The following is a 14989-nucleotide window of genomic DNA, read 5'->3' on the forward strand; positions in this document are numbered from 1 at the left end:
ACTGACGCACAGTCTGCTAAACACTAACACACAACCTGCTTGGTCCACAAAAGTTCTTATAAGGACTGGTAACTTGGTATAGGGTGCTACGGTACATAGGCCTGAGTGCAGTACAGTCTGCTGTTCTGTAAGGACTGCTATCGGTCCACAATACATAGGGTTGCCGTGCACTACTGCTGACCGCTGCCCTATACTGCAGCAGTCCTTCAGCGGTATAGGGACTGACGCACAGTCTGCTAAACACTAATACACAACCTGCTTGGTCCACAAAAGTTCTTATAAGGACTGGTAACTTGGTATAGGGTGCTACGGTACATAGGCCTGAGTGCGTTACAGTCTGCTGTTCTGTAAGGACCGCTATCGGTCCACAATACATAGGGTTGACGTGCACTACTGCTGACCGCTGCCCTATACTGCAGCAGTCCTTCAGCGGTATAGGGACTGACGCACAGTCTGCTAAACACTAACACACAACCTGCTTGGTCCACAAAAGTTCTTATAAGGACTGGTAACTTGGTATAGGGTGCTACGGTACATAGGCCTGAGTGCAGTACAGTCTGCTGTTCTGTAAGGACTGCTATCGGTCCACAATACATAGGGTTGCCGTGCACTACTGCTGACCGCTGCCCTATACTGCAGCAGTCCTTCAGCGGTATAGGGACTGACGCACAGTCTGCTAAACACTAATACACAACCTGCTTGGTCCACAAAAGTTCTTATAAGGACTGGTAACTTGGTATAGGGTGCTACGGTACATAGGCCTGAGTGCAGTACAGTCTGCTGTTCTGTAAGGACCGCTATCGGTCCACAATACATAGGGTTGCCGTGCACTACTGCTGACCGCTGCCCTATACTGCAGCAGTCCTTCATTGGTATAGGGACTGACGTACAGTCTGCTAATCACTAACACACAACCTGCTTGGTCCACAAAAGTTCTTATAAGGACTGGTAACTTGGTATAGGGTGCTACGGTACATAGGCCTGAGTGCAGTACAGTCTGCTGTTCTGTAAGGACCGCTATCGGTCCACAATACATAGGGTTGCCGTGCACTACTGCTGACCGCTGCCCTATACTGCAGCAGTCCTTCATTGGTATAGGGACTGACGTACAGTCTGCTAATCACTAACACACAACCTGCTTGGTCCACAAAAGTTTTTATAAGGACTGGTAACTTGGTATAGGGTGCTACGGTACATAGGCCTGAGTGCAGTACAGTCTGCTGTTCTGTAAGGACCGCTATCGGTCCACAATACATAGGGTTGACGTGCACTACTGCTGACCGCTGCCCTATACTGCAGCAGTCCTTCAGCGGTATAGGGACTAAGAGTTTTGTCACAGGGTGATTTAAAAAATGACAGGCAGAGGAAGAGGCAGGCCCTTCCGCAGGGGTGGTAGGGGTAGGGCAGGAGCAACAGCCTTGAGCCAAAGTGGGAAGTTGCAGAAGGTGCGTTCAATTACTTTAAAGGACGCACCAGACTTGGTTGAGTGGCTCACTCAGCCTTATTCTTCTGCACCCTCCTCATCCTCTCGATCTGCACCCTCTTCTTCACTCTCTGCTATGTGCACCCCCAAAGACACTACCACCAACAACACCACCACCACCACATACCTTCCGCTTGAGTGCAAATGGGGGCCTTCATGCTCCAGTGTTTTAATAGGGACCCCCGTATAAAAAGCATGAGGGTCAAGGACCAGTACTGGGTGGCAACGTACTTAGATCCCCGGTACAAACACAAAATGGCGGAAATGTTACCGCCGTCGCAGAGGGCTGTCAGAATGCAGCACTTCCAGGCCTTGCTTCGAGAAATGCTGCATTCTGCTTTTGCGTGCGCTGGCAGAGGAGCAATTCCCACTCCCAGAGAAGGATTTGCGGGTACCAATCCAACAGCGCCTGCAAGAAGAGGCCGGTTTGAAGATGTGTTGGTGACTTCGGATATGAGGTCATTCTTTCAGCCGACCCATCGACAGGTGTCATCCGGATCCAGCATCAGGGAACGCCTAGACCGTCAGGTGTCCGACTACATTGGGTTAACGGCCGATGTGGACGCTCTGAGGAGTGATGAACCCCTAGACTACTGGGTGGGCAGGCTTGACCTCTGGCCAGAGCTTGCCCAATTTGCAATCGAACTGTTGGCTTGCCCCTCATCCAGTGTCCTGTCCGAAAGGACATTCAGCGCAGCAGGGGGGATTGTGACCGATAAGCGTACTCGCCTAGCTCACGACAGTGTTAACTACCTCACATTTCTAAAAATGAATGAGGCATGGATCTCGGAGGAATTCAACACATGTGATCAGTAGACCATGTATATGTCTATAAACAATTTTTGGAATCAAGCACACAGACCTTCTTAATTCATTTGGCTCACTTCCCTGACCCAAAAAAGCACACCGTACTATATGCCCCTACCCTCCTCTTTGAAGAGGTTGAGCGGTGTCATATTTCTACTGGGGCTGCTTATTATGAGGGGTTCCCACCATCCCTGTGCTGTGCTGACTTCCTCCTGGGTGTTCTTATTATGAGGGGCTCCCACCATCCCTGTGCTGTGCTGACTTCCTCCTGGGGGTTCTTATTATGAGGGGCTCCCACCATCCCTGTGCTGTGCTGACTTCCTCCTGGGGGTTCTTATTATGAGGGGATCACACCATCCCTGTGCTGTGCTGACTTCCTCCTGGGGCTGCTTACGGTGCTGCTGTCAGCGCTGTATGTCACGGAGCTGCTGTCAGCGCTGTATGTCACGGAGCTGCTGTCAGCGCTGTATGTCACGGAGCTGCTGTCAGCGCTGTATGTCACGGAGCTGCTGTCAGCGCTGTATGTCACGGAGCTGCTGTCAGCGCTGTATGTCACGGAGCTGCTGTCAGCGCTGTATGTCACGGAGCTGCTGTCAGCGCTGTATGTCACGGAGCTGCTGTCAGCGCTGTATGTCACGGTGCTGCTGTCAGCGCTGTATGTCACGGAGCTGCTGTCAGCGCTGTATGTCACGGAGCTGCTGTCAGTGCTGTATGTCACGGAGCTGCTGTCAGCGCTGTATGTCACGGAGCTGCTGTCAGCGCTGTATGTCACGGAGCTGCTGTCAGCGCTGTATGTCACGGTGCTGCTGTCAGCGCTGTATGTCACGGAGCTGCTGTCAGCGCTGTATGTCACGGAGCTGCTGTCAGTGCTGTATGTCACGGAGCTGCTGTCAGCGCTGTATGTCACGGAGCTGCTGTCAGCGCTGTATGTCACGGAGCTGCTGTCAGCGCTGTATGTCACGGTGCTGCTGTCAGCGCTGTATGTCACGGAGCTGCTGTCAGCGCTGTATGTCACGGAGCTGCTGTCAGCGCTGTATGTCACGGAGCTGCTGTCAGCGCTGTATGTCACGGAGCTGCTGTCAGCGCTGTATGTCACGGAGCTGCTGTCAGCGCTGTATGTCACGGTGCTGATGTCAGTGCTCTGTATTACGGTGCTGCTGTCAGTGCTCTGTATCTCCTGCACCCTCTTGTTTGCCTACCCTGGTCCCTGACCTTCCCTCTCCTCCATTGCCTTCATTAGCTCCATAGTCCTGAATTGTCAGAACAATTTCCCAAATAAAAAAAAAATGCTTGTAGTTATCGATCCCAAATTCACCTCATACATGTATTATGCTATTGTCCAGGTGGTGGGACTACGTGCTACCCCCTAATAATTACCCCGTGGCCGCAAATTCGACCTAAAGGTTTGCGAAATTCGCCTCCCATTGAAGTCAATGGAGCCCGCGGCGAACGGTCGTTTTCGCGAACGTTTGTGTCCGTTCGCGTTTCGCGTTCGCGAAACGTCCCGTCGGAAGTTCGTCCATCACTAATTTCAAAAATATAAAGTCAAATTAATAACAAGGCGCACCAACACCAAACAACTGCCTCTAGATTAAAAAAGAAAACAATAAAATAAAAAGATAATAATGGTGTTGTGGTAAGTTGACACACAAAACACACCAAAAAAACTGCGAAGATGAGCAAACTGTCATAAAAGGAGATGTTGATTCAAAAAAACAACCACCAAATTTAAAAACAAAAAAAAATGATTGTGGAGATGTGACGAATTAAAATATTGTATTCATGAAATGAGTAAAAAGAATAAAGAAATAAGTTTGGGAGAAGTGTGTGTGAATATGAGCAGCAAAACAACTTAATTCTTGCAGCATTGTAAAGAAAAAGAGAATGTGCTGCATGAAAGAATTTTTAACATTGCAGCGTGACGAATGTGCTATATCGATTATGAGCGGTAGTTTTACCTGACCGAGCGCTTCCGTCCCAGAATTTTATTGTGAGCATGCGTGGCACCTTGTCCGTCGGACTAGGCTACACACTATCGGAACTGACGCGATCGGATCATGTTGTCGGAAAATTTTATAGCCACGCTCTCAAACTTGGTCCGTCGGATATTCCTACGGAAACAGTCCGATGGAGCCCACACACTGTCGGATTATCTGAAAACATGGTCCGATCGGACATTTTTCATCAGAATATCCGACCGTGTGTACAAGGGCTAAGAGTGTGCCAGGCTCTTTGGCACATCTCCAACATAGGTTAGACGCCTCTGAGAGAAAACTTGTGTAACTGTACTGGAGGCCGGTATCAGCGAGGCCAAATCTTGCAACTATTTGAGGCATTTGCCGAGCCTTTGTTTACATTAGTGAAGATATGTTCTCACGTCTCCAGAGATAAATCTATTTGCAGGTCTTTTTCCCAAGCCTAACAAGCTTTACTGGTCACATATGGATACTGTTATTTTGTTTTCTTTTTAAATATTTTGTAAGTTGGGTATTGTATATTTTATCTAGGATTTGCCAACTCTCATTGCTGGTTTTCCATAATTCACAGGAGTGTCAGATTTATATGTGTATCTAGGATGGTGTTATTGTAGGGTCATGGTGTAGAGAAGAGAAGGTAAGGGATTTTTATGTATTTTCTTTTTCTTTTTTCTTTTTTTTTCATGTTTTGATTAAAGTATTTAGGAAAAGCTACATCCTTTATGTTTGAGTCCTTGTGATTAACTTATGCGGCTATCTTATAAGGTTTTTAGTATATTTATACTGCTATATTTGTATTTGTTACTAAATATTGGATATCTAAGGCCGCGTACACACGGGCGGATTGTCTGTCCAACTTAGTCCGCTGAACCGTGTTTCAGCGGACAATCCGCTCGTGTGTGGGCTTCAGCGGACTTTTTCAGCGGACAGTCTGACGGACTTTGTCTTTCGGAATTTCCGTAATTTTGTCCGCTGAAACTTGGTTTTGTCCGTCCAAACTTGGTTTCAGTGGACAGTCCGCTCGTGTGTAGGCAAGTTGGATGAACTAAGTATGGTGCATGCTCAGAAAGGATTTACACGGCCGAAGGTTGCATTGCAGTGTATTGGACGTCATTTTTCTAGTCCCGTCGTACGTGCTGTACACGTCATCGCGCACGTTTTCAGCGAACTGTCTGTTCATCGTGTGTGGTCAAGTCCGTTCATTCAAATTTTGAACGGACTGTCTGTCGGATTGTCTGACGGACTTAGTTGGGCAGACAATCCGCCCGTGTGTACGCGGCCTTACAGTACAGTATTGAAAGATTTAGATTTGTTTTATTATAATGTAGTTTGAGAAAAAAGAAAAAAAAATCATGTTGAATGGACCTGAATTATTATTAGTAGTAGTAGTATTATTATAAATAATTATTATTATTATTATTAATTATTTTGTATTATTTTATATCATTTTTATATTATTTCCCAAGATGCATTTCATAAAAGAAAGTCATTTTATATTATTGTAGATTTGATATTTTATTATTATTATTATTACATTTTTTTTTTTTTTTTTTACATTTGTGCTATGGAGTTTAAATAAAAAACAGTTTGGGACTTTAAATGAGGCACGGGTTAGCGCCTCCATCCTAGTATCAGGCAAATTTGAAAGGAGGTTGGGACTTTAAAATGAAGTGGCTGAAGTGCGGAGGTAGAGGTAAAAAAAAGTATTTAATTTAATTCAGAACAATATATGATACAGAGTAAACTCATATATATATATATATATATATATATATATATATATATATATATATATATATATATATATATATATATATATATATATATATATATATATATATATACATGTACATCTATTTAGCACAAGATATGTTTATGATGATATCAAGGTATATGTAAAGACAATCAAGAAGCATATGTAAACAATAAATAGTATATAGAGCAGTAATATGACCTAAAAGTGCCTTAAGGCGGCATACCCGGTACCTATGTCTATAGTTACATAGTATAAACAAAATGTACTGAATTAATATTGATGACATCATCAGTACATAATAGATATCACTGTAGCATCCAATGTAGCTTGACGCGTTTCGTGGATGTATCTCCACTCATCAGGAGCAGATGCGACAGATTCCTGTAAAATGTACAGATATGGTAAACCACACTCTATATAGAGGGGAATAGATACAATGCATAAGGTGCCTAAAAAGAGATTAACCAAGCATGTCTACCAACCCCAGCAGCGCAGCAAACAGCAACTGGCACATGGTGAGTCGGAGGCACAAATCACCCCCCCCCCCCCCCCGGGAGCTGAGGCAGCGTGTTCGGCATGAAACGGTTATAGTGGAAAATGCATTACATGTTATAGTGCCATTTTCCACTATAACCGTTGCTGCCGAACACACCGCCTCAGCTCCCGGGAGGTGGGATTTGTGCCTCCTGGAGCCATGCTCAAAATGAACGGACTTTCCTCCAAGCGTGTGGACGAGTCCGTTCATTTCAAAAGTACGGCAGATAGTCCGGCGGTACAGCGGATAGTCCGGCGGACTAAGTCCGCTGCACCTAGTCTGCCGCAAAAGTACCGTGTGTGGGCAGGTAGCTCGTTCGGAAAGTCCGGTGGACAGTATGGCGGTTTGTCCGCCAGACTAAGTCCGCCGGATAGTCTGATACGTGTGTACGCGGCATAAAACTCACACATGGAAGCAGACCAGGCGACTAAGGATGCTGTATTTACAGCTACGGACACTTGCTGGGTCTGTGCAACTCACAGATTCCACCCTAGTTCTGGCTCAGTATAGCTGGGATTAATAATTCAACTTTAAGGACCCCAGAACGAGAAGCACAAGTGGTCCACAGAGGGCAACTTCTTACGGAAACAAGACTTTGGAAAATGTGATCATTTATGTCTGCCAGCCACTCTTTTCCCTTCAGCTTGACACGTGGACCGCAAGCAGTTATGGCTGCCTTAGTAAATGAGCGTGGGATAGAGCCAGGGTTCAACACACTTGTTTTTATAACATACCACTTCTTGTTTTACCTGTTACCAAAGGTGTTACCAAAAGCTGAACATCCCTTCCAGAGATAACAAAAAGATATATCCGGATGCCCAAGTCAGGATCTTACGAGTATGTATTTTGTGTGTATGGACAAGTTTTCTGGATGTCCAGTGGCAAATGCTACTGCAAAGCCCACAGTAAAAAAGTATTCAGAAGTAGTTTGTAAGTACAGAGTGCAGAATCTACAGAGAGTAACAGAGGAAATCATTTTTATAGGAGAGTCCTTACTAGAAGGTTGAGGTTTTATTTTTACACCCCCTACTGTCTACAATGTAGCGGACAAAGTAGAGTAAGAAACTAGAAAACTTTTGCCTGAATGTTTTATTATATTTTATCAAGCCCCTAAGTGGATGTTGGACTCTTTCCCTATGGGATTTGGTTTGGGAGTGTGTTACTCACTTGCTTATATTTTGTCTCAGCAGCTGAAGTCCTCCATTCGGATCTCACAGAGAATGTTGCTGATCTTTTAAGGTTTTTGACAAACTCATTTATGTGTTTTCTCCCCAATTCCAGATCCTAAAAGTTTGGAAGGATCTAAAACTAAAGCCAGGTGACTTGTGGATTGTTAAGAGACATTTATATATAAGGAAATGTTTGGAGACTCAATACAGCATCTATTTCATTTACAGTTGTGCAAAACTTGAAGGAAAAGTCACCTGGATCCACACCAGACACTGCAAAAATGACTAAATGAAAGAAATCTCTGTGTTTGATTTGTTTCCTTCTTGCGATAACAGTCTAGGGTACTTTATGATTCAATTACTTTAATTGTAAGGGATATAATTGTAATCAGAGTCTTCAAGTGGGAAATGCTATATACCTAAGAAACAAGGCCTAAGGTGTGCCATGGTCTGGCTGGTCAGTATGCCTGAAAAGAGGGCATACCCTGAATGTAAGAATAAGAAAAATACTAGGAGTATATATGACAAACTGGGGGAAACGGGTGGGTGGGAACCCAGAAAACACCAACCCTGGCCCTGACAGAGGAGGAGGGTTAAATAGTCTCTCAGACTCTTCCGTCCTCCTCCCTTCGGCCAGCCTTCCCACTTGTAATCGGAGTCTTCAAGTGGGAAATGCGATATACCTAAGAAACAAGGCCTGAGGTGTGCCATTGCCTGGCTGGTCAGTATGCCTGAAAAGAGGGCAAAAAGACACAAGTTTAGGTGGAAAAGGGAAGGTAGAGATCCAGCCCATAGAATGATGCGTGCCCGGATGGCAACAGTAAGTAACCAGTAAGTATCCTCTGTGACAGGAGAACCCGACTCCTGACCTGGTGACGAGAAGGAACCCCCTTTTGAGCCTGCAAAGCTACGCAGAACCCAACTGAATGTTCCATGAAGGATAGGATGAGCCTGATGCCCAAGGTAACACAGACATGAGAATGAACTGCTTGTGGATGAGAGGATACGTGGGGGAAAGGGAGCAAGGGCTGACCCGAGGAACCCCTGCAAGAAGATGGCCGAGAAGACTGAAATACCTCAATGGACATCAGTGAAGTAGCACAGTGAAAAGTCCCCCAACCCCTGGCCTATCAATACCTGATATGAGAAAGTGAGAGGGTGAGTGCAAAAAAGACCAGTGACAGGAGAGAAAAAGCTGGCTGCTTAATGGATGTGATGGAGTAGGTTGCCATGGCAATGAGCATCGTCAACCTGGTGACACCATGCCAGACACCAGACACTGGTCCCACCGGATACGAACAAGTCATGCTACAGCCTGAGTCCTACCAACCAAAACCGAATCCTGAACTGAGGAAGGAGAGTCAGACTCCAACCCAGGGAAATAAGTCCCATGACATGATACAGCCATGCCCAAGTGACTGAAGCCCACCCCCCCCCCCCCCACCTGGAACAGACCGGGGATCAGAAAAGATGACTGGACCAATGTCCCTGAGCAGTACTCCAGGCAACCTCCTAGACAAGAGATCGGAGCTGAGAGTGGAATCCAGAATCATGATGACGTCGCCCAAACCTACCACCTAAGGACCGTGACACAACCTGAGAGACTACACATCCCTGGGTGGTAACCAGGGCCTCAACACAACAGGACATCAACTGAAGAAAATTGAAACCTGATGACAGACCCCCCCACCCTCATGTGAGTGGTAAGTGAGCCCAAGTAACCTGCCGTGCAGAGACAGGTAATTAACTGAAAACTTAGGGCTAGTGTACCCACAGGCCATAGTGGGAAGTCGTATAGATGTGGTGAATGAACATGCATCGTATGACGTATGGTATACGGGCGAGAAGATTGTGGACAACAATCAATTAACAAACAAAACCTCAGCCCGTATGGATCTGTAGACGTGACAGATCCTGACGTGTGCACCCTTGCTACCTGACCCCGGTACAAACATGACACAGACACGATGGGACATGACAATCACCGAAGACGAAAGACTACCAGAGTATGCCACGAGTGAACAACGCCCCTCTGAGAAACTCTTAGACTGAACACCAAAGCTGAAATACTATGACAGACATGCTGGGCAGCAACACAAAGACATCAACGCTATGACAGAAATGCTATGACAGAAACGCTATGACAGAAACACATAACGCCATGACAGGAAAAACGCCATGACAGAGAAAACGCCATGACAGAGAAAACGCCAAGACAGAAACGCTGAAACTTGAATGCTGATGCAGAAACGTAGTGACAGAAATCCAGGGGCAGAAACGCAATCACGGAAAACCAAGACTGAAGCGCTGAGGCATAAATGCAATGCCAGAAATCCTGGGGCAGAAACGCTATAACTGACCGAACGCCGAGCCAGAAAAAGCTGGGGCAGAACACTAACCCAGGGGCAGAAACGCTATGACAGAAAACCAGGGCCAGAACGCTATGACAGACATGCCAGGGCAGAACGCTATGACAGGAATCCAGGGGCAGAAACACTATGACAGAAATGCTGGACAGAACGCTATGACAGAAAAGCTGGGTAGAACATTATGACAGAAATGCTGGACAGAACACTGTGATAGAGAAAGCTGGCCAGAAAACTATGACAGAAATGCTGGACAGAATGCTATGACAGAAATGCTGGACAGAACGCTACGACAGAAATGCTGGACTGAACGCTGTGACTGAAATGCAGGACCACACGATGTAACAGAAATGTGGACCACACGATGTGACAGAAATGCTGGACCAAACGCTATGACGGAGAAGCTGGACAGAACGCTATGACAGAAATGCTGGACTGAACGCTAGGACAGAAATTCTGGACTGAACGCTATGACAGAAATGCTGGACCAAACACTATGACAGAAATGCTGGACAGAACGCTGTGACAGAAATGCAGGACAGAACGTTATGACAGAAATGCTGGACCAAATGCTATGACAGAAATGCTGGACCAAACGCTATGACAGAAATGCTAAACAGAACACTGTGACAGAAATGCTGGACCGAACGATATGACAGAAAAGCTGGACCGACCGCTATGATGGAGAAAGCTGGACAGAACGCTATGACGGAAAATGCTGGACAGAACGCTATGACAGAAATGCTGGACTGAACGTTATGACAGAAATGCTTGAACAGAACGCTATCACAGAAACGCTTGGACAGAATGTTATGACAGAAATGCTTGGACAGAACGCTATGACAGAAAAATGGTTGGACAGAAAAAATGCTGCTATGACAGCAAAACGCTGGACAGAACGCTGGCTGCGACAAAACACTGACCAAAACAGTAACAACAACAAGTACAGGCAGCAACCTGATCTCGCATCTGGCCGTTGCCATGGCCGCTGTGGGTGGTCTAATAACCCCTCACACCGCTACAGAGATGCCAGTTGTGGGGAAGAAAGGAGCAACTGCCTATCCCCCCGTGATCATCGGAAGAAAACCGATGGCCTACCCCCCTCATGAGCCAGGCATACATGGAGAGTAGCAGGCGGGCGGGCGGGCGACCACCCCCCCACCAGGCGTGCACGTTGGCCAGGTGGAGCTGGGAAGATAGTGAGATGGATGGACTGATTGACGGACAGACAGCCTCCATCCCCCCCACCAGGTGTGCACGCTGGCCAGCTGGATGGATGGACTGATCGACGGACAGACAGCCCCCCCGCTTCCCCCCCGCATGAACGCCGGGAAAAGCGAGTGGGCTGCCTGCTGACCCCATGGATCCGTGGGGAGATCAGCAGATGAATGGCTGGACGAACGACCCCCCGCTCCACCTTGGCATGAGCGCCGGGAAAAGTGGGCGGGCTGCACGCCGGTCACGGAGCTGTGGGAAAAGTGTGCTGGAGGATGGAAAGCAGGATGAAAATGGCCCCCCCCCCAGGATGAGCGCTGGGAAAAGCGGGCGAGTTGTATGCTGGCCACACGGAGGCTGGAAGGAAGGAAGGACGAATAGGCGGATGGACACCACCCCTCCCCTGCTCCCCCTGGCATGAGCGCCGCGAGAAGCGGGTGGGCTGCCTGCTGGTCAGATGGAGCTGAGGGGAGAGTGTGAGGAGGAGAGTGTGAGGAGGAGGATGCTCCCCCGACACCCCCACCAAGCTGAAACATGGGCCGCGAGGAAGGATGGACAGGGCGGCCCCAGTAGAACCCAGGGATGACGGGGGACGGACGAGGAACAGACACCATGCTGCGACCGACCGTAGTTCAGAAAGGTGGGAGTGATGACCATCAACCCAGAAAACACCAACCCTGGCCCTGACAGAGGAGGAGGGTTAAACAGTCTCTCAGACTCCTCCCACAAATACAAATTCCCACATACAGGTATATTTGAAAGGTAGTTTAGCCATGTTGAAGTCATATTTGTCTTTTGTACCTCTTCCATCGTATGTAGAATTGTCTGTGTTTACATGTGCTGATAAGTCAGCATACCAACAATTAAGCTAGAAGGCCATTCTGACCACAGGAGTGTACAGCCAGTACTCTGTAAATATGTCTTATCAATCATTTGTTTTTCACAATGAAAAGTCATTTTGTAATGAAAAAAACTGCTGAGCAATTATTTTCTCCACAATGGAGTTTTTGCCTCTTTGGCCAGGACTACCTCCACCTAAGTGTGTGGAGGTTCCAGGTTAAAGGTGATATCAGGTATGGTTAGTGATCAAAATATTGATCAAAAGAGAGGAGACTAGCTATTCCCTCTAATTGGTTATCTACTAAGCCCCCAACCCAGACTCAGCTGATACAAACCATCAAGGACATACGCAGAATGGAACATCTGACGGCTATGGTGGAAGATGGGTCTGACCGGTTTGGCGTGATTTGGGCCCCCTGGGACACCTCGACCTTTGGGCTCCCGCAGGTGCCCTTGGTACCCCTAGCCACCCGGTCATTAGCTATCCCCTAGTGTTCGCTAGCCTTCTCGATCTCAAATGTTTGGTATCATATCGGTACTTTAAGTCTTTTTCTATTGGCCCAACGGCCACTCGAAGCTTACCTTATCTCTTGAGGAAATTTATAGTGGTATGAAGCCCTCTTTTGTCAGATTTTAGTCATGTTATTGAAGCACCAGTTCAAGACCCCAACCTCTGCATTACGAAATATATGATGGCTCTCAGTCTTTCTTTTTATTATAATATTGTTTTACGTACTACTTTTCTATTGTTTTTTTTCCTTTATGTGTTTTTTTCGCTTTGTTTTCTTTTATTTAATAAGTTTTATTTTTTGACTGCTACTGTATACCTGTAGTCACCATGAGGTTATATCAGTCTCTCCAATACGGTATGCTCCAGACATTCCTTGTCTATTGTCAGTTCTGTATGTCTTTATATTCTGTAAAATTTCTCTCAATAAAAAATTACAATTTAAAAAAATAAAATAAAAAGAGAGGAGACTGTAATGGAAATTTGTAGGTTCTGTATATAATTGTATTCTATTTTATATGTATTGCACACTGCCCTCACTGTGCACACGGCACTAATAATGTTTTCAGTACATGTTTTGAATTCTTTCAAGTCCTGATTAGAATTAGCCTGCCTATGTTACGCCCCTTGTTACCATAAACGTACAATTGTAATATTAATGTTATACCTACGTAATCATGTACATACCTTCAATAGCATCATAATAAAGGAGAACAGTTATTTGGAAAGATGCTGAGCGTATCTTGTGTCTGTTCCCTACTGCAGTAGTTATTATTAATTTGGAACCACTAATCAATACTGTATGTGGATAGGAGTTAATATCCATTTCACATTTTTGTAAATATTTTCTTCTTTTCTTGTGGCAACACTGAAGAAATGACACTTGTCTACAATGTAAAGTAGTGTGTATACATTGTATAACAGTGTAAATGTGTTGTCCCCTCAATATAACTCAACACACAGCCATTAATGTGTAAACCGCTGTCAACAAAAGTAAGTACATCCCTAAGTGAAAATGTCCAAATTGGGCCCAATTTGCCATTTTCCCTCCCCCATGTCATGTGACTCGCTAATGTTACAAGGTCTCAGGTGTAAATGTTGAGCAGGTGTGTTAAATTTGGTGTTATCCATATCCAATATTGATTGGACCCTGGGCAAACATTTTCTTGATTCCCCCCCCCCCCATGCAATTTCGCTCTCCACTGTCCTGCACACCATGGACTGGGGTGGTGAGGCGGATCTATCAATAGACAGAAAACTCCTAGGGATCCTAGAACCCCTGGGATCAAAGACAGTGCTGGGGGGAGGGTGTGATCAATGGCAATGCTGATTTTTTTTACCGACTACCAATATAAAGAAGAGTTTCAACACTGGCCACCAATGTAGTAGGGGTTTACACTGGCCACCAATGTATTAGGGGTTTACACTGTCCACCAATGTAGTAGGGGTTTACACTGGCCACCAATGTAGTAAGGGTTTACACTGGCCACCAATGTAGTAGGGGTTTACACTGGGCAGCAATGTAGTAGGGGTTTACACTGGCCACCAATGTAGTAGGGGTTTACACTGGCCACCAATGTAGTAGGAGTTTACATGGGCCACCAATGTATTAGGGGTTTACACTGTCCACCAATGTAGTAGGGGTTTACACTGGCCACCAATGTAGTAGGGGTTTACACTGGCCACCAATGTAGTAAGGGTTTACACTGGCCACCAATGTAGTAGGGGTTTACACTGGCCACCAATGTATTAGGGGTTTACACTGACCACCAAAGTAGTAGGGGTTTGCACTGGCTACCAATGTATTAGGGGTTTACACTGGCCACCAATGTAGTAGGGGTTTACACTGGCCACCAATGTAGTAGGGGTTTACACTGACCACTAATAAGTGAAGCGCTGTGAATACTTTCCGGATGCTCTGTATACATATATCCGTATCTCAAAATATGTACTAATGAATATCTATTTTTTACTTTGAAAATACAAAATCGATTAACTGTAGATGAAAAGTGCACAATAATATTAAGACCGTTTAACACATTTTTCCAAAAACAAATTTTCGTAAAGAAAAAAAATTGAAAATTTGAAAGAACTTAACCCCTTGCTGACCAGCTCACACCGATATACATCGGCAGAAGGGCGCGTACAGGTATACTAATGTACATGTACGTTGCCCTTTAACCGCTTCAGTCCCGGGAAGATTTTACCCCCTTCCTGACCAGAGCACTTTTTGCGATTCGGCACTCGTCGCTTTAACTGACAATTGTGCGGTCGTGCGACGTGGCTCCCAAACAAACTTGACGTCCTTTTTTTCCCACAAATAGAGCTTTCTTT

General features: G+C 45.9%; 1 protein-coding gene across 3 annotated transcripts in view; it reads left to right on the plus strand.

Annotated features, from left to right (window-relative positions):
• The window catches only part of LOC143961942 (asialoglycoprotein receptor 1-like), a 105691-nt gene that overhangs the window by 25171 nt on the left and 65531 nt on the right, over positions 1 to 14989 (plus strand). Inside the window, exon 1 of one of the 3 annotated variants that reach the window (XM_077471276.1) lies at positions 4727 to 4768. The exons of 1 other annotated variant lie outside the window; for it this stretch is intronic. The gene's annotated coding sequence lies outside the window, so the exon portion shown is untranslated. Of the gene's footprint in view, positions 1 to 4726; positions 4769 to 4832; positions 4904 to 14989 lie in introns of those variants that run through there. One more of the 3 variants, XM_077471275.1, reaches the window with a different exon arrangement.

This window comes from Lithobates pipiens, unplaced genomic scaffold (genome assembly GCF_037356315.1).
Source record: "Lithobates pipiens isolate NorthernLeopardFrog02 unplaced genomic scaffold, aLitPip1_a1.2 Scaffold_8, whole genome shotgun sequence".
Lineage (NCBI taxonomy): Eukaryota > Metazoa > Chordata > Amphibia > Anura > Ranidae > Lithobates > Lithobates pipiens.